Source organism: Artibeus jamaicensis, unplaced genomic scaffold (genome assembly GCF_021234435.1).
Source record: "Artibeus jamaicensis isolate MK-2021 breed Jamaican fruit bat unplaced genomic scaffold, CSHL_Jam_final contig_559, whole genome shotgun sequence".
NCBI lineage: Eukaryota > Metazoa > Chordata > Mammalia > Chiroptera > Phyllostomidae > Artibeus > Artibeus jamaicensis.
In genome coordinates, this window is record NW_026521887.1 from 2,799,402 (window position 1) to 2,816,868 (window position 17,467).

The 17,467-nt window shown below is 38.0% G+C and overlaps 1 non-coding gene across 1 annotated transcript; it reads right to left on the reverse strand.

Annotated features, from left to right (window-relative positions):
* Positions 1–14,060: 14,060 nt before the first annotated feature.
* LOC119047235 (small nucleolar RNA SNORA42/SNORA80 family) lies at positions 14,061–14,197 on the reverse strand. The gene has a single exon (XR_005082113.2). It is a non-coding gene; the product is annotated as a small nucleolar RNA SNORA42/SNORA80 family (small nucleolar RNA).
* Between the last annotated feature and the right edge of the window lie 3,270 nt (positions 14,198–17,467).

Below are 17,467 nucleotides of genomic sequence, written 5' to 3' on the forward strand. Positions count from 1 at the left end.
GGTATGTATGCTATAAATCTGTTTGCACTGACAACATCTACCATATCATTTTACAATTTAGGAAATATCAGATCATACTTGCAAAAATGAATTGTTAACCCATCCCTCAAAATGTTGACACTTAAAGAGTTAATATCAAGTTATTTTAAATGTTATAAAATGTAAAACACTTCATTCCTGCATGACATTAGATAAAAAGAGAATTGCCATTCTTGGTTGTAGGCTATGATATCCAAAGAACTAAAATAGAATTGTCCTATTCTGATATTTACATTAATAGATGTTCCTAAACCATTTGTTCACAGGATAGTGGGGTCTTGCTAGAATAATGACAGCTATATGACCTCCCATGACTAGGTGGTCAGGGGACTTAAACCATAACATGGAGGGACCAGTTACAGATATGTGGCTGCTTAGCTCATTAGAAAACATAATATGAAAGAGAAACAGGCATCTTGACCATCTTCAAATATTAAAAAGTTTCTGTAATAGAACAGGAATTAAACTTATTCTATATGGCCCCAAGAAACCTTTCTAGAAATAATGGATAGATATTTCAGAAGGAAGAACATTCACTCAAGATAAAAGTGAGCATTATAATATCCAGAGCTTTGAATGATAGCACAAATTACCTGTAAAGGTACTGAGTCTCCTTTTACTCGAAGCATTCAACAAGTTGTATAAGCATAACAGGAAGGCTATAGGAGATTTCAAACTCTGCAAAGTTGTATCTAACACTTTTCACACCTCAGATTCTTTAATTCTATGATAGTTAAAATGTACAGAACATTAATCACATGTCATATCCTGCCCTAAACATTTTATATGTATTATTTCATTTCATTGTCACAACAGCTATTATTACACCCATGATTAAAGAGAAGAAAACTGAGGCACAGAGACATTAAATAGTTTGCCTTAGTTCCCACAATTAGTAAGAGTTTGATACCAGGAAGTCTCCTTTCAGAGCCCAGGCTTTTATTGTACCTCTTACAATCACATGACAGATGTGAGTCCAAATGGGCAAGGGCTTGCCTGGAAAAGTATATAATAAGGTAGAGAAGTGGGATGATCTCTGGAAGGGTGTGTGAAAGAAACATCACCTTATGAACTGATGGCACAGATATTCACAAACAATGAATTCAAAGAATGACCGGAGGCACTTACACTCCCATATGATGACAATAGACAGGTCACTAAAACACACTGCTTTGTAGTGCAACCCAGCTTATTATATTTTGAGGATATGAAAACAGTGTAATTTAATTCTCCTTATAAACCATTTTTGCATCATTAAGACTAAGCTCTGAAACTCAGTGCCCGAAGACAGAAAAGAGAGGATACCATCTAAAATTAAAACAGTACAAAAGATAGAAAGGAAGCGGGGCATGATGTGGGGAGACATAAAGGAGGAAGAGTGGGGGAGATAGAAAACGAAAGCAAGAAGTCCCATGCAGGAACCTCACATAGATTCATTATGGAGGGACTGAGATAGAAACCCCAGATATGTTGAGAAGGATGCTGAATGCAGAGGCCTCTTGACCTGCTTCCCATTTTGAACCCTGAGAAGAAACTGTTGTACCCAATGTCCCTAAACCAAACAGGAGCAAGTCCCTGTGCCAACATAGAAGCAAGAGGAGAACACCCCTTTAGGACCCAGACGTTACTGAGTATTTTCATTGGGGATCATGAAAAATAACTGATTCAAAGTCCAGAAGGACTGCAGGGAAGTTTCCATTATCACGGTTGAAATTGTAGCCAGAAAACAAAATGTGAAATGTTCAAGCTAGAGGCCAGTTAGAGAGCTTACCAGAGATCTACAGATAATAAACACACCATAAAGAGAAAGAGACTGAATATGGGAGGGGGGATGGTGGTAGGGGGGCGGAAATTGAAAACACTGATCATGGTCAATGTGAGGAAGAACACATTGACCAGAAGTTGTGCAGTAGCCTTATGAATCACTAGGCATTGCAGGGGATAGTCCAGGCACAGCATGGAATATTCAAGGATGCAGAGAAGAATATAAGAACTTGCACCAGGATCTGAGTTTCATTTCATTACTACATGGACACACAGTTGGTCCCTCTAACCAAATGCTGTCTTAGAGAAGTATCATCTACAAATACTAAAATAATAATAAAAAAAGAAAAACTAAAAAGTCAAACCTGAGCATTTAAACAAAAGAGTCTGAGTTAACCAAAATGAAGCTAATTCAAAAGTGAGACACTCTTCACTTTAATTGATGATGTAAATAGTTTCTCTTCACCATCCAGTAGGAATTCACAAGAAAGTTTGGATCACTAGCAGGTAAATGACAACTTAGTATACCTTTTTCTTTTCCACATTTTAATGTATTAAGAGTTAAATGTCCCTTTCTAAAGGCTTGATTAAAAAAATAAAGTTCCCTAAAAAATAAAAACAAACTATTAAGGTCTTTGAACTATTTGAGCAAGAAGTTTGAATTTATATAATCATTTACCATGCTTGGGAGGTATTTCTCACTGTTCTATTGAAGCAAACCTAGCTGGGAGAAAAAACCAACCCAGCATCAGTGTCTCCTGACTGGATGATCGCACTCTGGGGAACTGCATCGCAGGTGAATTTCAGTTCCTGATTCTTCTGGCTTCTAACATTTGCCAAATGCATTCTCCGCTGGGATCCTCAGAGTTGCCCAGTGATTTATTTAAGACATCACTAAATGTCACTGAGCTCCCATATGGTTTTGAAAGTGTGCAGTTGCAATAAACATAACATTATTTTAATTCTGTAAACCACTGGTACTTACATTTTGCTAACTCACTTGAAATTATTGTACTATTAATAAATTGTACATATAACAATTTTAAAAGATTTGAAATATGAGCCATCTATCTGTGCATTTTAGCATATGGAAAGGTGTTTCTATGTTATGAGAGATAATATAATTTATGTAATTTATAAAATTTGGAGAAAACTAATATAATGTAAGGGAATGCGATGAGTGAAATATGAATAGTAAGCCAGATTTTGGAAACATTTCACTTTGAGTCAGAAGTGTAATATGGCTACAAAAAATTCTAAGGCAGGAAACATCTTGTCATGAATTCTTGGCATGAAACATTCATGTGGTAACTTGGTAAATGCTTGCAGAACTAGTGTCTTATACCTTGGGAAACACTGATATATAAAATTATTAACAAAAATATGAATAAATAAAAGAATGTCACAGAAAGCAATTTTAAGATTATGTGGTAAAACTTGACTGACTATATTTGGGAAAACAGAAAATAAGGTCCTAAATTTGGGGCATTCATCAGTAATAAGAACTGCGAAAAATATCTCAAGTCCTGTGTGACTCTATCAATGAGACTAGTTTTCACAAAGTAAAGGTGGAACAAATATTCATGAGAGAAAATTGAACACTTAGGTATAAGAAGACATTGTAAGGTAGCATGCGGGTACAACAAATGAATATATATAATTATTATGTATTAAACATTTATATAAATTATATATAAATCTGTACAATTCTGTACCGTGCTTTTATATATAATTATGTACATAATTATATATAATTATGAATATCTATATACATAAATACATATAGTTCTGAGTATCTATATAATATAATTCTGACTAAATTAATTAAAATGAAATTTCTGCATTACTTCTATAATCCTTGAAGAACTACGCATATGGAGAAAGGAAGGAGAAAGGGGAAACCCACTAACCATAGACAGGGAGCTAAATATCAAATTTCAAAATAGATTATAAAATAATTATGCATAAGCATTAAGAAAAATAACTTATCACTTAAATAATTTTCTTTATACTATTACTAGAGCACATCAGTGGAATGTGACAAAAACTAAGTACCTTTGGCAGGGAACATTGGCAGAAAAATCTCAGATATTTCACACAGCAACATTTTTACTGATATGTCCCCTAGAGCAAGGGGCATAAAGGAAAGAATAAACAAATGGGATCTCATCAAAATTAAAAGCTTCTGCACAGCTAAAGAAAACAATATAAAGATAAGAAGAGAACCAAATGTTTGAGAAAACATATTTGCCAATGATACGTCAGACAAATTTTTAATCTCCAAAATATACAAAGAACTCACATGACTTCACTCTAAGAAGACAACCAACCCAATTAAAAAATGGAAAAAGGACTTGAACAGACACTTCTCCAAAAAGGACATACAGAGGATCCAGAGACACATGAAAAGATGTTCAATATTGCTAGCTATCAGAGAGATGCAAATTAAAACCAGAGTAAGATATCACTTTACACCAGTCAGAATGGCCATCATAAACAAAGCAACAAATAACAAGTGTTGAAGAGGTTGTGGAGAAAAGAGAACTCTAGTGCGCTGTTGGTGGGATTACAGACTGGTACAACCACTATGGAAAACAGTATGGAATTTTCTCAGAAAACTAAAAATGAACATGCCTTTTGACCCAGCAATTCCACTGTTAGGAGTATATCCTAAGAACCCTGAAACACCAATCCAAAAGAACCTATGCACACCAATGTTCATCACAGCACAATTTACAATAGCCAAGTGCTGGAAGCAACCTAGATGCCCATCAGTAAATGAATGGATCCAAAAACTATGGTACATTTACAAAATGGAATTCTATGCAGCAGAAAGAAAGAAGGAGCTGCTACCCTTTGCAACAGCATAGATGGAACTGGAAAGCATTATGCTGAGTGAAATAAGCCAGGCAGTGAAAGACAAATACCATATGATCTCACCTTCAACAGGAACCTAAACAACAAAAGAAACAAGCAAGCAAAATATGACAAAGACAATAAAATACAGAACAGGATTACAGGGACCAGAGGGGAGAGGGGAAAGAATCAGAGGGGAAAGGGGAAGGATTCACAGGAACAAGTATAAAGGACACATGGACAAAAACTAAGGTGGGGGGGAATGGGAGGGAGGTGGGGAGCAATGGGGGGCAGGGTTGGGAATATAAGACAAAACTGTACTTGAACAATAATTAAATAAATCTAAATAAATTTAAAAAACTAAAAAAATAAAAGTGGACTTCTGCCAAAATGGAGGTGTAGGTGGAAGCACTACAGCTTCTTGCAGAACCAAGTTTAAAAACAACAAAGTTTTAGCAACAAAAATGCAGCCAAACCACAGAAAATTGAACTACATGGAAGTCTGACAACAACAAACACTTCAGCCAAAACAGTAAGAGGGGCAGAGCCAGCAGCAGAGCAGGGTGGGGCAGGAAAGATCCACCGGACTGACCCTGACCCGGGAGCATGAACCAGGTGCTCCAGCAGCTGTGGGCGGATCCCAGGTGTGGAGAAGCAGGTGGACCCACTGAAGGCTGACCACGGTCACACATTTGTGCACAGATAAACCAGTGAAGGAGCTAGCAGTGAGACGGACCTCACAGGCCCCAGCAGCAGGAAGCAGCAGAGGAAACCGCTGTTGTCCCTCTCTGACCCTGCCCCCACATACAGAATCACAAACCAGCCACCCAGGTGGCCCCGGCCTGGTGAACATCTAAGGCTCCACTCCTCATACTTAACAGGCACAAACAGATCAAAACATGGCTCAAGAACAAGTTAGAGCCCCAGAGCCGACAAATCTAAGCGATGAAGAAATAGCCCAACTTTCAGATGCACAGTGCAAAACACTGGTGATCAGGGTGCTCACAGAACTGGTTGATTTTAGTCACAAATTAGAGGAACATATGAAAGCTAAACTAATTGAAATGAATGGAAATGCACAGGAAACCAATAGTGACGAAAAGGAAACTGGAACCAAAGAGTGTACCAGAAAGAGGAAAAAAAAAGACCAAACAGAAAAGGATGAAGAAACAAGAATTCAAAAAAATGAGGAGAGGCTTAGGAACCTTCAGGACATCTTTAAACGTTCCAACATCCGAGTTATAGGGGTACCAGAAGGGGAAGAGGAACAGCCACAAGTGGAAAACTTATTTGAACAAATAATAAAAGAGAACTTCCCCAATCTGGCAAAGGCAATAGACTTTCAGGAAATCTAGGAAGCTCAGAGAGTACCAAGGAAGTTGGACCCAAGAAGGAACATACCAAAGCACACCATCATTATATTAGCCAAGATTAAAATGAAGGAGAGAATCCTAGAAGCAGCAAGAGATAAGGGGACAGTCATCTACAAAGGAGTTCCCATCAGACTGTCAACGGATTTTTCAAAAGAGACCTTACAGGCAAGAAGGGGCTAGAAAGAAGCATTCCAAGTCATGAAATCCAAAGACCTACATTCAAGATTGATTTATCCAGCAAAGCTTTCAATTAGAATGGAAGAGCAGATAAAGTGCTTCTCAGATAAGATCAAATTCAAGGAGTTCATCATCAACAAGCCCTTATTATATAAAATGTTAAAGGGACTTACCTAAGTAAAAGAAGATAAAAAAATATGAACAGTGAAAGGACAGCAAACTCACAGTTATTAACAACCACACCTAAAACGAAAGCAAACTAAGAGAACAGCTAGATCAAGAGCAGAACCATGGAAATGAAGATCACATGGAGAGTCAGCAACAGGGGAGTGGGAGAAGGAAAAGGGGGGAGAGGGTACAGAAAATAAGTAGCATTGATGGTAGGTAGAAAATAGATAGGGGATGGCAAGAATAGTATGGGAAATATAGAATCTAAAGAACTTGAGACAAGAGGTCATAAACTAAAGGGGGGAAGGGTGGGGGAGGGGATGTGCAGGGTGGAGGGGAATGAAGGGGGGAAATAGAACAACTGTAATGGCATAATTAATAAAATATATTTTTAAAAATTCAAAAAACTAAAAAAAGGAAAATTCCACTAAATAAATATGTACAACATTAAAAAAAATAAGTACCTTTCAGCAAAAAGTTTGAAAAGACCTAATATGATATTATGTAACCAACAAAGGGTAACTGCAGCCAATAAAATGGCACTTGTTAAATGATGCAGGACAATTGACTATTCTCGTCCTAAGTGATGTTTATAAAGGAAAGCTGAAGAGCATATTTTTGCCTTGCTGATTTTTTTAAGGAAAAAAGTTAGTATCTCCTTAAAATCATATTGGGTGATGACATTTTCTTTTTTGTAAATTAAATTTAATTTTTTAATTGTTGTTCAAGTACAGGCTTCTGTCTTTTACTCCCATCCCAGCCTACCCACCCAGCCCTCCCCCCTCCCTCCCATTTCCACCCCCCCCAGTATTTGTCCATGTGTCTTTTATACTTGTTCTTGTAAACCCTTCCCCTTTTCCCCTGAAATTCCCTCCTGTCTCCCCATCAGACACTGTCAGCCTGTTCTCTATTTCAGTGTCTTTGGTTATATTTTGCTTGTTTGATTGTTTTGTTGTTTAGGTTCCTGATAAAGGTGAGATCATGTGGTTCTTGTCCTTCACCGCCTGGCTTATTCACTCAGCATAATGCTTTCCAGTTCCATCCATGCTATTGCAAAGGGTAGGAGCTCCTTCTTTTTTTCTCCTGCATAGAATTCCACTGTGTAAATGTAGCATAATTTTTTATCTATTCACTTACTGATTCATTTTTTTATCTATTTGTTTACTATCTATTCATTTATCTATTCATTTACCTAGGTTGCTTCCAACACTTGGCCATTGTAAATTGTGCTGCTATGAACACTGAGGTGCACAGGTTCTTTTGGATTGGTGTTTCAGGGATCTTAGGGTATAATCCTAGCAGCGGAATTGCCAGGTAAAAAGGAAATCTATTTTCAGTTTTCTGAGAAAATTCCATACTGTTTTCCATAGTGGTTGTACCAGTCTGTAATCCCACCAACAGCGCACTAGAGTTCTCTTTTCTCCACAACCTCTTCAACACTTGTTATTTGTTGCTTTGTTTATGATGGCCATTCTGACTGGTGTAAAGTGATATCTTACTCTGGTTTTAATCTGCATTTCTCTGATAGCTAGCAGTATTGAGCATCTTTTCACGTGTTTCTGGATCCTCTGTATGTCCTCCTTGGAGAAGTGTCTCTTCAAGTCCTTTTTCTATTTTTTAATTGGGTTGCTTGTCTTCTTAGAGTGGAGTTGTGCAAGTTCTTTATTTATTTTGGAGATTAACCTCTTATCTGAGGTATCATTGGAAAATATGTTTTCCTGTACAGTTGGTTCTCTTTTTATCTTAATACTGTTTTATTTAGCCACGCAGAAGCTTTTTATACGGATAAGATCCTATTTGTTTATTCTTTCCTTTATGTGCCTTGCTCTGGAGGACAAATCAGTAAAAATGTTACTGCGTGAAATATCTGAGATTGTTCTGCCTATATTCCCTCTAGGACTTTAACTGTGTCACTGCTTATATGTAAGTCTTTTGTTCACCCTAAATTTATTTTTGTGTATGGTATAAGTTGGTGCTCGAGTTTCATTTTTTTCACGTAGCTGTCCAATTCTCCCAACAACATTTTTTGAAGAGGCTACCTTTACTCCATTTTATGTTGCTGCCCCCTTTGTCAAATATTAATTGACCATAGAGACTTGGGTTTATTTCTGGGCTCTCTGTTCTGTTCCACTGGCCCATGTGTCTGTTTTTATGCCAGTACTAGGCTGTTTTGATTACAGTGGCCTTGCAATACAGTTTGGTATCAGGTATTGTGATCCCTCCTACTTTGTTCTTCTTTCTCAAAATTGCAGCTGCTATTTGGGGTCATTTATGGTTCCATATACATTTTTGAAGTATTTGTTCTATGTCCGTGAAATATGCCATTGGTACTTTAATAGGTATTTCACTGAATCTATAAATTGCTTTGGGTAGTAGGAAATTATGATGATGTTAATTCTTCTAATCCATGAACATGGTATATGTTTCCATTTGTTTGTATCTTCCTTGATTTCTTTCTTCAGTGTTGTGTAGTTTTCTGCATACAGGTCTAACCTCTTTGGTTAGGTTTATTCCTAGGTATTTTATTTTTCTTTTTGCTATATTGAATGGGATTTTTTCCTTGATTTCTGCTTCAGCTGTTTCATAGTTGGTATATAAAATGCCTTTGATTTCTCGATATTGAGTTTGTATTCCATTGTTTTGCTGAATTCATTTATTAGTTCAAGCAATTTTTTGGTGGGGTCTATAGAATTTTCTATGTACACTATCACATCATCTGCAAACAATGACAGTTTTATTTCCTTCTTTCTGATTTGTATGCATTTCATTTTCTTTTCTTGTCTGATTGCTGTGGCTAGGACTTCCAGTACTGTAGAATAGAAGTGAAGAAACTGGACAACCTTGTCTTGTTCCTTATCTTAGTGGAAAAAATTTTAGTTTTTGCCCATGGGCTATGGTGTTGGCTGTAGGTCTCTCATATATGACCTTTATTATATTGAGGAATGCTTCCTCTATTCCCACTTTGCTGAGTGTTTTTATGATGACTGGATGTTGTACCTTATCAAATGCTTTTTCCTCATCTATTGATAAGATCATGTGGTTTTTGTCTTTGCTTTTGTTTATGTAGTGTATTACCTTTACTGATTTGCCAAAGTTGAACCATCCTTGCATCCCTGGGATGAATCCCACTTGGTTATGGTGTATGATCCTTTTAATGTATTGTTGGATGTGGTTTGCCAATATTTTGTTGAGGATTTTAGTATCTATGTTCATTAGCAATATTGGCCTGAAGTTTTCTTTCTTTGTTGTGTCTTTCCCTAGTTTTGGGATTAGGATGATGTTGGCTTCATAAAAAGAGTTTGGGAGTCTTCCATCATTTTGAATTTTTTTTAATAATCTGTGAAGAATAGGGGTTAGCTCTTCCTTAAATGCTTTGTAGAATTCTCCTGTGAAACCAACCAGTCCAGGGCTTTTGTATGACAGGAGTTTTTTTGATTATTGATTCAATTCTTCTGCTGTTATTGGTCTGTTCAGGCTTTCTGCTTCTTCTTCGCTGAGTTTTGGAAGATTGTATTTTTCTAGAAATGTGTCCATTTTACCTAGGTTTTCAAATTTCTTGGCATACAGTTCTTCGTAGTAATTTTTTACAATCTTCTGTATTCTGTGGTGTCAGTTGTAATCTCTCCTCTTTAATTTCTGATTGTGTTTATTTGGGTCCTCACTCTTTTTCTAGATGAGCCTGCTTAAAGGTGTGTCAATTTTGTTTATCTTTTCAAAGAACCAACTCCTGGATTCATTGATTCTTAGAATTGTGCTTTTCATTTCTATGTCATTAGATTCTGCTCTGATCTTGGTTATTTTCTTCCTTCTACTTGCTCTGGGCTGTCTTTTTTGTTGTTCCTCTTGTTCTTGTAGGTGTAGGGTTAGGTTGTTTGCTGAAATGTTTCTAGCTTATTTAGGTAGGCCTGCATTGCTATGAACTTCCCTCTCAGGACTGCTTCACTATGTCCCATAAATTTTGAATTGTTGTCAGTTCATTTTCACTTGTTTCCAGAAACTTTTTGATTTCTTCTCTAATTTCATTCTTGACCCATTCATTGTCTAATAGCATTATATTCAATCTCCATGAGTTTGAATGTTTTGGGTTTTTTCCTTTGGAGTTGGTTTCTAGTTTCAGTCCCTTGTGGTCAGAGAAAATACTTGCTATGATTTCAATTTTCTGCAATTTGTTGAGGCTTTTTTGTGTCCTGTCATATGATCTATCTTTGAAAATGTTCCATGTGCATTTGAAAAGAATGTGTATTTAGCTTCTTTGGGATGAAGGGCTATATATATATATATATAAAAAAAATAATATATATATATCAGTTAAGTCCATTTCATCTAGGGCTTTGTTCAATTTCCATACATGATATTTTTTTGGTTAGATCTGTTTGATTTTGAGTGTGGGGTGTTAAAATCCCCTACTATAATTGGGTAGCTGTCAATATCTTTCTTGAAGTCCTCTAAGATTTTCTTTATGTATTTGGGTGCTCCTATGTTGGGTGCAAATATATTTACAATGTTTATATCTTCTTGGTGGATTCTTCCCTTGAGTATTGCAAAGTGACCTTCTGGGTCTCTTTTTATTGCCCTCTTTTTGAAGTCTATTTTGTCTGATATGAACATTACTGCTCTGGCTTTTTTTCCTGTCCATTTGCTTGGAAAATTTGTTTCCAGACCTTCACTTTCAGTCTGTGTAGGTCTTTTGTCCTGAGGTGGGTCTCTTGTAGGCAGCATATGTGTGGGTCATGCTTTCTTATCCACTCAGCTATTCTATGTCTTTTAATTGGAGCATTTATTCCATTTACATTTAAGGTTATTATTGATAGGTACTTATTCGTTGCCATTTTCATACCTGTGTTCCTCTCTCTCTCTTTCTCTCTTTTTTCTTTCCTTTCCTTAAAGCAGTCCATTTAGCATGTCTTGCAGACCTGGTTTGGTAGAGGTGTATTCTTTTAGAGTTCTTTCGCTGGAAGGCTCTTTATTTGGCCTTCTATCTTAATTGAGAGCTTTGCTGTGTAAAGCAGTCTTGGTTGCAGGCCTCTGGTTCTCATTAATTGAAATATTTCTTACCATTCTTTTCTGGCTTGTAGCATTTCCATTGAGAAGTCAGCAGCTAACCTTATTGGGGCTCCCTTGTATGTTAGTTTCTGGTTCTCCCTTGCTGCCTTTAAGATTCTCTCTTTGTCTTGAAATTTTGGCATTTTAATGATGATGTGTCTTGAAGTGGGCCTCTTTGGGTTCCTCTTGGTTGGGACTCTGTGTGCTTCCTGGATTTGTGTGACTTTTTCTTCTATCAAATTGGGGAAGTTTTCCATCATTACTTTTTCAAATAGGTGTTCTATCCCTTTCTCTTCTTCTTCTCCTTCTGGTATCCCTATTGTTTGGATATTATTATGTTTCATATTGTCTTGTATTTCTCTTTATCCCTCTTCAGTCTTTCTGAGCCTCTTTTTCTTTTTTTGCTTTTTCTGGGTGTTGTTTTCTACTTTGTCCTCCAGCTCACTGATCCAATCTTCTGTTTAATGGATCCTGCTTTTGATTCCTTCTACTGTTTTCTTCAGCTCAGATAGTGTATTCTTCATTTCCTCTTGGCCCTTGTTGATAGTTTCTTTTTCCTTTTTCATGTTGATATAGTTTGTAGCAAGTTCATTGTAGTTTCCCTGTAGTTTCTGGTAATTTGCTGTGAGCTCATGGAGCTCCCTGATAACCATTGCTTTGGATGAAATATCTGATAGTTGAATTGCCTGTATTTCATTTAGCATTCTTTCTGAGGCTTTCTCCTTTCATTTCACTTGGGGATTGTTTTATTGTCATCCCATTGTTCATGAGACTCTTCTTGTTACCCTCAGCTTCTTAAATTGTTCTGACTCCTTGGGTTTATGGTGTGAACTTCTGTGGTAGAATACCTGTGAGATTCAGTGGTGCAGTCTCCTTCAGGTATCCCAGTGTTCACTGCTTCCACCTACGCTTTTTTTGTGATCAGTTCGAGGAGTAAGAGAAAATGGTTTAAGGCAAGAGAGTATTCTATGCTATTTACAATAGCAGCCAACAGAGAAGATATAGGAGATCTTTTGGCTATGCATAGTGTTAACCGTTATCTTCCATCCAACTAGCCACCTTTTAGAAAGGATGGAAAGAAGTAAGACTCTTGTTGGGGAGGGAAGGATTATGAGTTGGATCTAGAAAGCAGTGAGGTTGTCAGAGTTCAGAATCTGATACAAGTTGGAAATAAAGGATAGCAAAAAGGTGTAGCATGTGAGAGAATAAAGTTAATGACTACAGTAATATAGTTCAGGAAACCATGAAGTGGGCTGAGATCTGGGAGGGGTGTTGTGTAGTATTTACAATAGTATGGAACAGCTATTGTTTACAATAATATTAGAGCGACAATCATATGACAGAATCTATGAGATCTAGATGCCAAGAATAGGGAGTATCAGACCTTCAGTAGTGTGCTAATGGAACACAGGTGAAGTGAAAGACAGTAAATTTGCAATACACTATGAATGATAGGACAGGAGAAACCTGTCAAATGATACAATATAACCAACCAAACAAAGAAGACTAAACAGAAGGAAGAGGAATACAAAAATATTACTCAAATAAAGATGTAAGAATATAGAAAACTAAGAATACAAATGCGCAATATCTTTCAGGTTCTCTGTGACAGCAAGGTGAAATCTGTCTCTGTGTCTCAGCTGTTGGGGTGCCCTCTCTTTGGGTCCAACTCTGGTCTTTTCACGGTTCTGGGTTTTTTGTCTCATTTGTGGGTATTTCAAGAAAAAGCAGACTATGGAAGGTAGAAGAGGTAAAATTGGAAAGAAAGAAAGAAGGAATAAAATAAGAAAGAAGGAAAGAGAAGTAAAAGGAATTGAGAGATAAAAAATAATTAAAATTTTTAAAAATTACTTAAAAAAGCAAACAAACAAAAAACAAAAACACACACAAAAAACCTCTTGCTGATTTCAAGCTGGCCAAACCAGTTTTTGTGCTCTTGCTGGCTGCAGCAGGCTGAGGGCTGGGTTTACAGATGTGGGTGGGTCTCCTGAAGCTCTCACTCTGTGTTTAACCATGCAGTCTAGGTCTCAGAAGGTGCATGCACTCATTCCGAGTTTACCAGTGAGGTCCCCTTTTCTCCAGAGACATGTGCACTCTCTCCAGTCCTCAGGTGTGGTTCCCAGGTGTTCCACAAAGCTCTTTCTCCCCAAGTTGCTGGCGTGTGTGCCAGACCAGGCTGCCTCCAGTCAGTCACATGGGCTCCAGTGACTGACTGGAGCTACTCAGCCCCTGTGTGTTCGCCACTCAGTCCTTACTCCCCTCTCTGCTACTTCAAGCAACCAGGTTCTCCCAGTTCTCCTCAAACCCTGCTTGGCTGGGAAGGGAACACCAACCCAGCTCATTCCCAAGAGCCTTGTGGCTGGCCCAGCAGGCCCCAGGCCTGGGGCTGCAGCCTCCCTGGTCCCCTCACTGATCTGTGGGCCCTTATTGTCCTGTAGCAGTCTCCTTACCATCTAGTTTTTCAATGCCCACTACAATTTTTGATCTCCTATTTTCATATATGCTGTGGTACCACTGGCTGTCTGCTCTGTTCCTCTGTAGATCAGCCAGGTTTCTCTCCCATGTGTAAGGGAAGTGGAATCTGCTCCCACTTACCTAGCCACCATCTTCTCTCTCCCTTGGGGGTGACATTTTTTTTTTCACTGTATACTCCCCTTCAGTGCTCACAGCCCACAGATAAGGAGGCTTGGCAATGGTTTGAGGTTGCGATTTACTCTGGCATGGGTATACTATGAGAGGCCCACAGGGAAGGTCCCACCATAAAAATATTACCATGCTTGGGTGACGACATTTTCATTAAAAAAATTCCCTTTCATCATGTTACTTGTGAACCTCATAGCAGTGGTCCCCAATTTTTTGGCACCAGGGAACAGCTTCTGGGAAGACCATTTTTCGACAGACCAGGATGGGGTGAAGGGAGACCTAAAGCAGAGCTCAGGATGGGGAGGGGCATGGGAGATAGAAAGCCAGCTCAGGCATTAAAGTGAGTGGCACCAGTACAGGGAAGAGGGAGGTTGAGGACCCTTGTGATGCAGGATTTAAATAGTTTTCTCATTATATCCTACCTCATGCATTAGTAGTTTTGGGGGGCTGAGTATAGTAAACTTTATTGATGGTATATGGCAAGGTAGGGTTCCCTGAACCCCTCCCCTCTTCAAGGGGTATAGGATAGAATCTGGAGGTAAGGGGATTGATTTGGGGCAAGAACTTCCCAGCAGCTGAAAGTTTCTCTTCCCATTGCTGGGGCTGGTGGTTCAAGGGGCTCTTATTCCTTAGAGGCCATGTGGACCATAAGTCTCATCAACCCTGTTGCTATTAACCAAATTCATTGTTATACCAGTAAAAGAGCTTGACAAAATGGTCATTGAGGGCAATGTCAGTCCAAGCATTGAAAGTGAAGGAGTGGGTGTTACTGGTAAAGTCACAGGAGACAACCTGGTCCTCAGTATAGCCCAGGATGCCCTTGAGGGGCCCTCTGATGCCTGCTCCACTACTTCCTTGATGTCATCATATTTGCATTAGTATTTTGATATTCTTGCACATTAACATTTATAGAAATCCCTATTTTGAGCATGTTTGTTCTTTCTGTTGAAAATGTTTGCTGAGTTAACACTGATTCCTTTAAATAATTGTCTAAAAAATTATATAAATTGCATGCTAATGCCTTCCATGCAAACTTGTTATTAGGACAAAAGTCATTCACATGCCTTACCTCCTGACTCAACTCCTGTACTGACCAATATGCCTCATGGAGATTTAGCCACACAGAACGACCTGTTTTCCCTTATGATAGTTATATTTTTTTCTAGTATCCCTTCCTACTCTTTGCCCAGTGAACTCTGAATGATGAAATTTTTTATAAAGAAAATTTAGAAGACGTTCATTTAGATTTCTTTCTATTATAAGTTATGGAAGCTCAATATAAAGACATAAAAACTTAAGAAAGAAAACTTATTGGTTTATGTAAATTGGAATGTCCAAAGTAATTTGTGGGGTTTGAAATACATTATTGAGATTCCATTTCTCTCTTCACCTGTCAGCTTTGCTTGCTTTCTTGCTGCCTGGTGTGGCATTGCCTTCAGTATCCACAGTTTCAGAGAATGAAGTGGTTCTTTTGATAGTAACAGCAAAAATTCTGTGTAAAGGCACTAATTACCCTGATTGGGCCACAGTTCATCCAGTCACTGAGGATAGAGTCATGGGACACTTCAGTTGGCTGGCTGGAGAGCTGGAGACCACCTCTTCAGTTGCGGATGAAGATAGTAAGAGAGAAGTCAAATCACAGCCAAACCACAAGGAACGATTGTGCACACAAATGAAGGGTGTGGTTGACAAGAGAAGGGGGGAAACAAATGATAAGAAAGATAAAAAACCAGGAATGCAGCAGTGTACTTCATTGTCTAGACTCTTAATAGAGTTCAATGTGGAGTTCTATGCTTGGATCTAAAATGAAATAGTGTAATGATATAAAAATGAAAGAAATGTGGCTTTATGGCTAAACATATACAAAAGAAGAGGAAAATTCTAGTGACTGTAAACTGAATCAGCAGAGTCTGCAGTATGTTGAAGCTACAAAAAAAATACAACAGACAAGAAACAGAAGAAACACAAGAGACAATGCTTACATTAAAGAAGAAAGGGTCTAGATACAGAACAGAACAGGTAGAACACCAATGTCTTTCTTGGACTTTAATAAGCTGACATTTATCCAGAGAAGAACAAGAATGGGATGAGGACTGGTTGTGATATCCTAAGAGAGAATAATAATTCCTGAGTAGCCAACTAAAGCTAGAGATCATGAGTTTGGGGGGGATATAAAAGGAGGTATCTGATTCAACTTACCTAAGGTTGAAAATGTTCATTCCAAGTGCTTTTGGAAGGACAAGTGGACAAAAGCACAGAGTGAGTCGCAGAGAATGGCCAAAGTGCTTCTCTTTGTGGTGTATAGTGAAGGGACTAAGTCCAGGAAGGGAAAGAGCTGAAGCAATGAATCCCTGAATTAGGTAAAAAAAACCGGAGTCACAAGAGGGAGAAAGTAGAAGGAAGAGGGACTGGAAGGACAAATTGGAGCTTTTAAGTTTGAGTTCAGATTCCACCTGAGCAATCATTTTTTTCTTACTTAATTTGGGCTGCTATAACAGAAATACCATAGACTTGGAAGCTTATAAACAATAAAAATTTATTTCTCACAGTTCTGGAGGCTAGGACATCCAAGATCAACAAGGTGGCAGATTTGGTGTCTGATAAGATCCAATTTCCTGGTTCATAGATGGCTGGTTGTCTTCTGCTGTGCCCTCACATAGCAGAAAGGGTGAGACAGCTCTCTCAGTCTCTTTTACACAGGCACTAAGCCCATTCATGATGGCCATCCTCATGACCTAGTCATTTCCCAAAGGTCCCAACTCCAAATAGCAATGGACTTAGGATTTCACTGATACATTAGCGGTTAGGATTTCAACACAAATTTTGAGAGGGCAATGATATTTAGTCCATAATAGACAATAAGGTCAGTGATATGGTATTGGGGAAGTAAATTGAAAAAATATTTGTTGGAAACAAGTTGGTCAAGGAACTTGGATGCTAGGCATTGGACTGGATATCTCCCTAGGTTTTGAAGTGACAATTATTGGATTGAGGTAGAAAAACATGTCAGGAGCTGAAGTACACAGTGATTTAAGGGTATGTTCAGGAGTTTGGTCATTAAAAATAAAAATAAAAAGTGTATGAATGTATAACCTAAGGAAAGAAACTTCAAAGGAGTATATTTTGAAAGTGAGGTAACCGATAGCAATTCTTAGGGATGATGTAACAAATTACCACAAATCTGGTGGCTTCTAACAACAGAAATTTATTTTGCTACAGTTCTGGAGGCCAGAAGTTAAAAATGAGTTTTTTCGAAATAACATTTAGGAGCAAGCAGAGCTAAACTCCCTCTTGTAAACTCTAGAGCAGAATCTGCTTCAGTCTTTTTGTTTCAGGTGGCTGCTGGCATTTCTTTATTTGCAGCCTCTTATCTCCAATCTGTACTTCCTGGTCACATTGCCTTC